Here is a 12,715-nt window from a genome sequence, read left to right on the forward strand (position 1 = left end):
AACAATAAATAATGAAGCTACATTAAAAGACAAAAAGAATATACAACAATATAGCCTACAATATTTAAATATTCACTAGTGTTTAGAAAAGAGTTACATTGCTATATCAGAAGACACAATAATACATTATAAAATATTATATTTTTCTCACACTCTTAATTTTAATTTACATAAATTACTACTAATTGCCACTGTTAACTAATTTGATTTTGAAGCATAAATTATAGCATTTATGAAACAGAAGTAAATAACGAATAATATATAATTCTGAAAATCTGTCCATTTTTCATAGTTTAAGTGGAAGTAATAACGCATATAAATATAACTGTTTAGTATAGTTTATATTATTATAGAATTTTGTCTGATATGCTTGTGTCCTGGTTTTGTTCTCTGATAAGTTAGTCCCTCACTCCGTCTGCCACTCAGCTCTAATGTTCTGTCTGCATGGTTGTAGATGGCATCCTTAGCAGTATAAATAAGACAAGTAGCAAATTTACTCGAGTTCATGAGAATGAATGAAGTGTTTTGATAAGAAAGCAGTCTAACCTACTTTTACAGATGATTTTGAGATTGGCCAGAGTGAGTTCAAAAGAAAATAGATGGTAACTTCATATTTCTAAGAATTCTCAATACCTTGACATGATTACTTCATGTCTGATACACGTACTCACTTTGTCAATGAAAACCCCAGCGATTTTCGTTCTTAAGGTAAGGGACCTTCGGGGTAAGTATGGAGTGGGCTAAGCAAGATGAACCAATACCATTTGGTAGTGTAGTCATTCCTCAGACACATGATGTGGAGAAAGGTCCCTTGTGGCCAATTGCATAGTTAGGAAGTAAGAGAGCTTTTTACACACCCACTCAGTGAAAAACGTGCTATTATGAACAACATTTTAGGTGACATTTTTTGGAAAGTTAATATACTAAAAATTATGTATACTTTACATATTGTGCCGGCATAAAATATGAAATCAAATTAGTAGTGCCCTAGAGGTTAATGTGGTAGCAGAAGACTATTGAAAAGAATTTGGGTGAAGGGAATGTTGGGAAAAAGAAATACAATACAAACAACTTTGGGTGTGATGAAAATTTAGTCACAACTGCAAGCTATTAGATAACAGTTATCCCAAATTATTGGATTTTTATGTATTTCTTTTTTTCTCTCTTATTAGTGAAAAAACATAATTAACCTAATTAAGTCTTCCCTGTGATGGCAATGGTGAAAAGTGAAAACCTAAATATATATCACATGAAAATTAAAAACAACTTAGAAGTCCATACCCATAAATCCCACATATGCCCTTTATGACATGCTACATGTAAGTCATAAAATTGTTCTTTAGTGATTAGCAACAATCGTTTTCAATATACTTGAAAAATATTTAAAATCATGAGAGTACTACCAAACAAATACAAGAAACGCTGTTTCAAAATAGAATTTTAAAATTAAAAAATGAAAGAAAAAAGTTTTACGGGTTTTACTGCTTACCTTTCACTTGCTTTTTTATTATAGAAAAAAAGAGAAAAAAAGTCAGAAAAGACACTCTAACAAAAATAATGCAACTGATGCCCATAATCCCGTAAAACTCAGACAATTCACCTATTGAGACCTCAAGATCTATTTTTCTAGATCATTTTATCTTGCTCTCACTCTCCTCACTCCCTTAAGTGAGATTTTGCAAAGAATGTTTTTCTACAATCCATGTTTAATATAATATTTCAAACATCTTTTATTTTTAAGCTTCATTATAAAATACATCATATACATAAAAGACTGATGCATATACTTTGCCAATATATATGATGCTCTCTGATTATTCCTTCTTAATGTTATTCCCTTCTCTGACATGTAACTACTATTCTGCATATTATGGTAGTTACTCCCATGCTCTCCTTCATATTTTTCCACTTATGTATTTATCTTTAAATGACATGTTTGATATTTCCTGTATTTGACTTTTATTATTGGAGTCATATGTCTTTTTCTGCAGCTTGTGCTCACTATATTTTATTTTCTGTGTTGATACAAGTAGCCACATTTCATGTATTTTTCACAACGTATATAGTATTTAGTATTCCATTGTAGGCACAAAACACTTTTTTTGTTTTGTTTTGTTTGCTTGTTTGTTTGCTTGTTGAGACTGAGTCTCACTCTGTTGCCCAGGCTGGAGTGCAGTGGCATGATATGGGCTCACTGCAACCTCCACCTCCCAGGTTCCAGCGATTATCCTGCCTCAGCCTCCCTAGTAGCTGGAACAACAGGCCTGGGCCACCACACCAGGCTAATAAACATGGGTGTATTGTCCGTGAATTTTTTGGTTAATTTTAGTGTTTTAATGGCACAAACAATGTTCCTGTATTTCTGTACATGGTGACGGCTGCTAGATAAAATACAAGATGCTTAGTTAAATTTGAATTTCAGATAAACAAATTTTTAGCATAAGTATATTCCTAATATTGCATAGAACATACATACACTGTTTTTATTATTTATATTATATTTAAATTTAACTGAGAGTCATTTATTATTATTTGCCACATCTGGCAACACTCTACATGGTGCAAATTTTTAGGAAGTTAAGTAGGATATATACGTAAGGGTGTAATTGTTATGTCTTAGGAAATAAGTGTGTTCAATTTATTTCCAAATTGATGATATTGATTTATGCATCTATTTGCTGATGTGTTGGAATGTTCATCACTTAGTATCTTCATTAATGCATAATATTGGCAGACTTTATAACGTTGTCAATTTGATGAGTGTCAAATTTTATATCATTATGGTTTGAATTTCAATTTTCCACATTGCTAATGAAGTTGAGCATCTTTTCAAATGACTGTGGAACACTTGTGTTTCCACTCCTGTGAGATGCCCATTTATATATTGTGCCTCCTTTTTCTTTTGTGTTATCAGTTTCAGGATTTGGAGGATTTCTTTATATGTTCTGGATACTAACCATTGTTGGTTTATATGTTAGATATATAGGCTCCCATTTTGTGGCTTGTGTTTTGATATTAACATTAGTTTTTGTTCATCACATGTGTATAGACTGGCTTCTCGGGTCTCCATGTAGTTCCAATGTTTTCATCATCTGTCAATGAGCCCAAAACACATAATGTGACTATTATAGCTCTATAAAAAAATACTGGACTTTGGGAGGCTGAGGCAGGTGGATCACAAGTTCAGCAGTTCGAGACCAGCCTGGCCAACATGGTGAAACCCCATCTCTACTAAAAATACAAAAAAAAAAAAAAAAAAAAAATTAGCTTGGCGTGGTGGTAGGTGCCTGTAATCCAAGCTACTCGGGAGGCTGAGGCAGGGGAATCCTTTGAACCCTGGAGACAGAGGTTGCAGTGAGCCAAGATTGCGCCACTGCACCCCAGCCTGGGTGATAGGGCGAGACTGTATCTAAAAAAATAATACTAATTCTAATACTGGAATAACTTGTAGGGCGTGTCTCCTAAGTTTTTTGAGAATTGACTTAAGTTCTGGCAGATGGTCAGTTGATGTTAATGTTTTCTATGCATTTGAAATGTACATTATCCAGTTGTTGGGTGTCATCATGTTCTATTTAGATGTCCATTTGATTAAGCATGCTATTTATGCTATTCAAATCTTCCAGATATTTACTGTTATTTTTCTGCTTAACCTGTCAACTATTTAGAGGTACGTTAAAATTTTCAAATATGAGGCAGGGCACGGTGGCTCACACTTGTAATCTTAGCACTCTGGGAGGCCGAGGTGGGTGGATCGCTTGAGGTCAGGAGTTCAAAAGCAGCCTGGCCAACATGGTAAAACTCTGCCTCTACTAAAAATACAGAAAATAAATTAGCTGGACAGGTTGGCACGCACCTGTAGTCCCAGCTACTCAGGAGGCTGAGGCACGATAATCTCTTGAACCGGGAGGCAGAGGTTGCAGTGAGACTAGATCGTGCCACTGCACTGCAGTCTGGGCGATAGAGTGAGACTCCTTCTCAAAAAAGAAAAAAAAATTCACATATGATGGTTGGATTTATTAGTTTCTTTTCCTTTGTGGTTGGATCAAATTTTACTTTTGAACTATTTTCAAAATTATTTTTACTAGGTCCCATAAGATTTAGAATTGCTTAATCTCCATAATGAATTAATACTTCAATAAATATATGTTGGCCCTCTTTATAGAAATAAATGTAGCCTAAAATTTATTTTTTCTGATATTAATGTAGCTGTGCCAAATATCTTTTGTTTCACATCTATTTTGTAGATCTTTTGTATTATTCTACTTACATAGTTCTTATGTCCTTATGTTTAAATATGACTTTTGTAAACAATGTATAAATATATTTTTAAAATATGATCTGACAGTGAACAGTATACTTTATGTTTGTGATTTGTAATATATGTATATATGTGTATATATATGTATATATGTATATTTTTTGTTTTATTTTCTTTTTAAGTGGCACATAATAAATATATGTATTTATTGGGCACAGTATGATGTTTGATACATGTGTATATTGTATAATGATTAAATCAGGATAATTTGCATTTGATTTTTTCCCATCATCTTATTTAGTATTTTCTATTTGTCCCATTTTATAGCTTTTATCTTCTTGCATACTTGATTACTTTTGGTTTGATCGTGATTCTTTCCCGTGGTTTCATTTCTCATGGTACCGTTCTGGAAATTGTACAGTATATATTATTTATTTAGTAGTTAATTGAGGCAATTTAATGTGTTTTTAAAATGTCAAAAATTCTAAAATTAATCACATCTTTCTCTTTCCTTAAGTTATATAAAAATATTAGAATGTTTGAGCTCTAATCACAACATCCCAAATTATATACTTGTATTATTCAGTATTTTCAGTTCTGTTTTGATTTTCTGTGAAGATATAGTCTTCCTTATTAACAGGAAGTCAATAAAAATATATTTTATTAAATATTTTTCTCTTACATCATTTTAAACACATAGTGTTCAATTAATGATTTTGATAAGTCAGCATTTGTCCAACTCACTTTTCTTAAGCATTCAGATGGTTTCCAAACTTCACTATTACCAACAGTAGTCATGGTTGCCTGAAAATTACTTGGAAGTAAACCTAATAGCTCATAATACCAGTTTAACATCACCTATATGGAGCAGTACAAAAATAAATCAGGAAACTGAAACTCTAAAAACAAATAACTTGGTTAAGTTCAAACAGCTATTAAGTGGTGAAAGAGAGCTTTGTACCCAGACAGTTTACATTTTGAGACCTACAGCAAAAATGTGGAAATTAAACACATACCCACACAATTTCTAAGTTTTATTTAAGGAACAAAAACTGATGTACAACTATTCTAAGACACACACACACACACACACACACACACACACACACTCAAATATTAATTAGTGACAAAATGTGTGAAGTAGGAACATTCATTTTTGACTGATTGTTTTGAGTCTTGACTATCCAGGTATTTTTCTTTTTGCCAAGCTTTTATCTATGCAGGTTATTTTGGAAAATTGGACAATTTGCTTTCAAATATCTGTTCTTACCAAGGCAACACCATTGAGTGACTACAATTCACATTGCCTAATTCTTAAAATTTCTAGTATATAGACGTGTCTGCTGTAAACTTCAGGCCTCTCCAACAAAGGTGTTTTCTCAATCACAAAATAGATATTCATTATGAAGATATGCACTTTACAAAAAAGAAATCTTAGCTTTCTAGTTTCAATTGAAATAGAATTAAATGAACATGAATATCTTTTATATTACTATTCAGAAACATTCCTCTAGCATGACAATAAGAATATCCATAATATAATATAGTTTTAGATATGAAGCTTGAAATAAAAGTGTTTAAAATATTGACTACCTTAATCTAAGCTGAAGATGGAAAATTGACTTAAGGAAAAAATATAGATTTTGAAATTTAAATTTACTAAAATTGACACCATCTTATTGATTTTTCTATTGGCTACCATTTTGTATCACATACCATTAAGTATGATTTCAGGCTTTCATTAACAACAATTTAAATATACTTGAAAATAAAATATGCATTTTGTAAAATTAATGTATCTCCCATTCAACCTAAGTTGGAAGATATTTATAGCTAGAAGACCAAAATATATGGAGCATGAAAACAGGAATTTTTGCCTGTTTGTTTACTACTATAATTGTAGTTTCTTAGTACATGGCACAGAGTATGCACTCAGTAAACATTTCTTGAATGAATACACAAGTGAATAATTATTTCTCAGCAGTCACTATTTGGTGCATATGAATTGTGTGTTATCAGTGAACAAAGGACCCGAAGTGCCTTGCTCTATAGCAGCAGTTTTCAACATGTGGGCTAGCTGCTCCAAAAATATATCTGGGGCAGCAGTTGCAGTTTGAAAACCTTACCTTGATGATTCAGAATTACAACCATGCTTTACAAGTTTTCCTGGTGTCATAAGGGCAAGCCAGTTATCATGTTTCTCTCAGAGTAGATTCTTTTTTCTATTAAACAGTGACTCTCAAAGTCTTGAATATGGCCTAGCATGTCTGATAGCATTTTCTCATTGTGAATCATCTTTTGTCCTTATTCAATAAAATATGTCTGTCTTGTGCAGTAGCAGATGTGGGAAGGAATTGGTAGGCAGTTGTGTAGGGTCAGCTGGGATGAAAGGAGATAGCAGACAGAATGTTAACACATGGTGGATACAATTACCAATATCGGAAGAGCCATTTTAAGTATTCCATTTGTGTGTCACTGATTTGCAGATGTTCTGGAAAACATCCTGTCATTTCATTTTTAGCTTCTGAATCAAGAGACCATTCTAATCATTTTAAAAGCTTTCATTATAAAAAAGTTTTAAAAGAAGCTGTGTGTTATTAACAGCTATTGAATATATATGTTTTGAAAAAAATATATTTTTGAATGGTTTTCCTTGCCCTTCTCATAGAAAACTGGGCAAGTTTGTCCATCGTTTCTCAAAGGGAAATGTAGATTTAAATCAATATAAGTGTGCCCCAATATATGAAGTCCCAATTTATGAAAACATGAATTTAAAACCTTAGTTGGTTTGTTAAATTTTCTGTCTAGAGATAATCTTTCTGTTCAGGAAAATACAGCAAGACCTAATAGTGATCATAGAAACAAAGTTTTGCCTTTCTGTCTTGGTTTTGCCTTATAAGATCAGATTATATCACTCTGGGACTCGATTTTCTTATTTGTAATATAAGACACAAAAATTTCTCTAATAAGCATCAATAAAGTATTTAAAGCCTGATAAAATTTTCTTATAAATAATTGTTCCCAATGGCAGGCTTGCTACTACTGCACCTTCTGAAGAGCTATTTAATATTTTAGATAGTATGACCCCACCTTTAGATATTCTGGAGATCTGTAATTTTGTTAAATGTGTTCTCTATGTGAATCTCATGGACCCTCTTTCCCAAATACCCAAATTTTGGAACCCTGTTTTAAACACTTTTGAGAGCTGTTTAATTGATCACAGACATATATTGGTCAAATTTTAAAACAGACCTTTTACTGCATGTGTTTTCATGTAGCTGATTTGATTATTCTTTTAGGTTCTTTTATCTATAATACTGTGAATAGACTTGTTGTTTAATGATTCTTTTTCCTTTTCTCGTCTTATTTCCTGTGTTCTTGTTTGGTCCACTTTTCAGACATGGAATAACTAGATCAAAGGCTATGAACATTGCCAGGCAGGTCAATACTAAGTACACAGGTACTAAATACAAGGGAGGTATTTACCTTGGACAAAAGATTTTTAATAATGTTTAACTGCAATATTTTAAAACAATATTATAGCAAAAACCCATGATAAACAAAATCACATTTCAAATAAAGACAGGCTCCAATTTCTTCATTTTGCCCCAGGTTCCACTATGGCTGGGCACAGCACTGGTTCCAGCATCATTTGAATATTATCATTTCTGAAGACATTTACAAATTTGAAAGCTGGAAAATAATCTCTTTATATCATTATTTGTCTCGTATTTATTTATTTATTTATACACATCTTTATACCACAATTCCACAGTAAAGTATGGTGTCTTCCAAATGACATGTAATATGGCAAAATTATGTAAATTACAAGCAGGTGAGAAAAGACAAGTGATGCTATTATGTCTGTGTAATTCTTTCTGGATTTGTTTTATATTGTTCAAATCTAGATATTTGGTCCATATGAGTTCATGATTATCATGTTCTTGGTGGACTGTTTTTTAACTAGTGTGGATTCTTTGTGTTCACATTAATGCTTTTTCACTTTTAATTTTATTTTGCTGAATAGTAATATTTCTTTGATTTCTTTGTTAATAATTTACTTGATATTTTATTTTACACGTTATTTTGTTTAGATATGACTGTAGTAAATAGTACATAGCTGGAATTATTTTGGTTCTGATTTCAGCACTTGCCTTTTAATAGACATGGTTAATTTATTTTCTTTTCCTGAGGTCATTGGTCTGTTTTCATGTGTGTTTCTATATACCATCTTCAGCATCACTTCTATTTTCCTTTCCTGTTTCATATTGGATTGTGGAGCTTATTCCATGTACTTCTCTATTAGGTTACACTTTCATTTTCTACTATTTCTCTAATTTTTCTTACATTTTTACCATTTAAACAAAAGTCTGAAATTAGTGAGACAACTAGATATCTACCTGTTAAATAATGAAGTTTGATCTCTATCTTAAGCCATATATAAAAATCAACTCAAAATGCATTATAGACCTAAATGTAAGAGCTGAAACTACAAGATTTAGGACAGTATATATGTGTAAGCTTTTGTGACTTGAAATTAGGCGACAGTTTTTTACATATCGTATCAAAAACAAAAGCAACAAAAAAATACATAAATTGAACTTCGTAAAAAAGAAAACTTTTGTACTTCAGAGGATACCATTAAGCAAGTGAAAATACAACCTAAGGAATAGTTGACGATATTTGAAAGTCATATGTCTGACTTATATAAGTCATACTTATATCTAGAATACAGAAAGGATCTTTACAACTCAACAATAAAAAGAATAATCTAATTACAAATGGGAAAATAACTTGAATATTTTCTCTATTAAGGTATGCAGATGGCTCACACCTGTAATCCCAGCACTTTGGGAGGCCAAGGTGGGTGGATCACCTGAGGTTAGATGTTCGAGACCAGCCTGACCAACATGAAGAAACCTCATCTCTACCAAAAATACAAAATTAGCCGGGAGTGGTGGTGCATGCCTGTAAACCCAGCTACTCAGGAGGCTGAGGCAGCAGAAATCTCTTGACCCTGGGAGGTGGAGGTTGCGGTGAGCCAAGATCACGCCACTGCACTCCAGCCTGGGCCACAAGAGTGAAACTCTGTCTCAAAAAAAAAAAAAAAAGATATGCAGATGTCAAATGATTACATGAAAAGATACTCAACATTTTTCATCATTAGGGAAATGCAAATCAAATGAGATACAAATTTACACCCAGTAGTATGACTAGAATAAAAGAGACATTAAGAAGTGTTGGTGAGGATGTGGAGTAATTGGAATTCTCATACACTAGTGGTGCAGTTTTAAGTGACACAGCCACTCTGAAAAACATTTTGGTAGGTTGATGGAAATAGCATTGAATCTATAAATTACTTTGGGCAGTATGGCCACCTTCATGATACAGATTCTTCCTATCCATGAACATAGATTGTTTTTCCATTTGTTTATGTCCTCTCTTATTTCCTTGAGCAGTGGTTTGTAGTTCTCCTTGAAGAGGTCCTTCACATCCCTTGTAAGCTGTACTTCTAGGTATTTTATTCTCTTTGTAGCAATTGCGAATGGGAGTTTATTCATGATTTAGCTCTCTGTTTGTCTATTGTTGGTGTATAGGAATGCTTGCGATTTTTGCACATTGATTTTGTATCCTGAGACTTTGCTGAAGTTGCTTATCAGCCTAAGGAGTTTTTGGGCTGAAACGATGAAGTTTTCTAAATATACTATCATGTCATCTACAAACAGAGACAATTTGACTTTCTCTCTTTCTATTTGAGTACGATTTCTTTCTTTCTCTTGCCTGATTGCCCTGCCAAGAACTTCCAATACTATGTTGAATAGGAGTGGTGAGAGAGGGTATCCTTGTCTGTGCCAGTTTTCAAAGGGAATGCTTCCAGCTTTTGCCCATTTGTTATGATATTGACTATCGGTTTGTCATAAATAGCTCTTACTATTTTGAGATATGTTTCATCAATATCTAGTTTTTTGAGATGTTTTCTTTCTTTGAAGAATTAGAAAAAATACTTTAAATTTTATATGGAACCAAAAAAGAGCGCATATATCCAAGACAATCCTAAGCCAAAAGAACAAAGCTGGATCACACTACCTGACTTCAAACTATGCTACAAGGCTACAGTAACCAAAACAGCATAGTACTGGTACCAAAACAGATATATAGACCAATGGAATGGAAAAGAGAACTCAGAAATACAAATCTACAATCATCTGATCTTTGAGAAACCTGACAAAAATAAGCAAAAGAGAAAAGATTCCCTATTTAATAAATGGTGTTAGGAAAACTGACTAGCCACATGCAGAAAACTGACACTGGACCCATTCCTTACACCTTACACAAAAATTAACTCAAGATGGATTAAACCCCAAACCATAAAAGCCCTAGAAGAAAACTTAGGCAATACCATTCAGTGCATAGGCATGGGAAAAGACTTCATGACTAAAACACCAAAAGCAATTGTAACAAAAGCAAAATTGACAAATGGGATCTAAGTAAACTAAAGAGCTTCTGCATAGCAAACGAAACTAGCATGAGCGTCAACAGGCAACCTACACAATGGAAGAAAATTTTTGCAATCTACCCTTCTGACTAAGGTCTAATATTCATAATCTATAAGGAACTGAAACAAATTTACAAGAAAAAAACAAGCAACCCCATCAAAAAGTGGGCAAAGTATATGAACAGACACTTCTCAAAAGAAGACATTTATGTGACCAACAAACATATGAATAAAAGCTCATCCTCACTGGTCATTAGAGAAATGTAAATCAAAACCAAGATGAGATACCATCTCAAGCCAGTCAGAATGGCGATCATTAAAAAGTCAGGAAACAATAGACGCTAGCAAGGCTGTGGAGAAATATGAACAATTTTACACTGTTGGTGGGAGTGTAAATTAGTTCAACCATTGTGGAAAACAGTGTGGTGATTCCTCAAAGATCTAGAACCAGAAATACTATTTGACCCAGCAATCCCATTAGTTGGTATGTACACAAGGGATTATGAATCATTCTACTATAAAGACACATGCACACATATGTTTATTGCAGCACTCTTAACAATAGCAAAGACTTGAAACGAACCCAAATGCCCATCAATGATAGAGTGGATAAAGAAAATGTGGCACATATACACCATGGAATACTATGCAGCCATGAAGAAGAATAAGATCCTGTCCTTTGTAGGGAAATGGATGAAGCTGGAAGTCATCATTCTCAGCAAACTAACACAGGAACAGAAAACAAAAGACTGGATGTTCTCACTCATAAATGAGAGTTGAATAATGAGAACACATGAACACAGAGTGGGGAATAACACACACCAGGGCCTATCAGGGGGTGGGGGACAAGGGGAGGGAGAGCATTAGGACAAATACCTAATACATGTTGGGCTTAAAACCTAGATGATGGGTTGATAGGTACAGCAAAATACCATGGCACATGTATACTTATGTAACACACCTGCACATTCTGCACATGTATTCTGGAAGTTAAAGAATTAAAGTAAAATTTTTTGAAAAAGAAAAATATTTTAGCCAGGCACAGTGGTTCATGCCTATAATCACAGCACTTTGGGAGGCTGGGGCAGGAGGATTACTTGAGCACAGGGGTTGGAGACCAGTCTGGGCAATATGGCCAAACTCTGTCTCTACCAAAAAAAAAAAAAAAAAAAAAAGAATTAGCTTGGCCTGGTGGTGCACACCTGTGGTCCTGAGGCTGAAGGATCACTTGATCCCAGGAGGCACAGGTTTTAGCAAGCAGAAATTATACCACTGTACTCCAGCCCGGGTGACAGAGCTAGACCCTGTCTTAAAAAAGAGAAATGAAAAAGAGCTTGGCAGTTTCTAAAAATGTTCAACACAGACTTAGCATATGATGCAGTAGTTTCACACCTAGGTATATAGAAAAGAGAAATGAAACATGTCCACAAAAAACTTGTACGCAAATGTTCCTACCATCGTTATTCATAAGAGTCAAAAATTGAAAATAAGTCAAATATCCATCAATTGATAAATGGATAAACAAAATGTAGTATTTCTAACTAATGGAATATTATTTGGCAATACTAAGAAACAAAGTACTGATACAGGCTACAACATGGATGAAACTTGAAAGCATCATTCTCAGTAAAAGTCAGACATGTAAAACCAAATATCGTATTATTTCATTTACATGAAATGTCCAGAATAGGCATATCTATAGATACAGAAAGTAGAGTAGTGGTTGTCTAGTGCCAGAGACATAGGCTAGGAAATGAAGAGTGATTGCTAATGGGTAAGTGATTGCCTTTTGGGATACTGAAAATGTTCTAAAAATAGAAAGTTGTGATGGTTGCATAATTCTGTGAATACACTTAAAAACACTGGATTGTAAAGTTTTGAAGGGTGAGTTTTATGATGTTTTATCTCAAAACTTTTATTAAAAATCTTAAATTAGTATGTCTATCTTTCTAAGACAGCTT

This window comes from Sapajus apella, unplaced genomic scaffold (genome assembly GCF_009761245.1).
Source record: "Sapajus apella isolate SASKATOON/1434 unplaced genomic scaffold, GSC_monkey_1.0 scaffold93, whole genome shotgun sequence".
Lineage (NCBI taxonomy): Eukaryota > Metazoa > Chordata > Mammalia > Primates > Cebidae > Sapajus > Sapajus apella.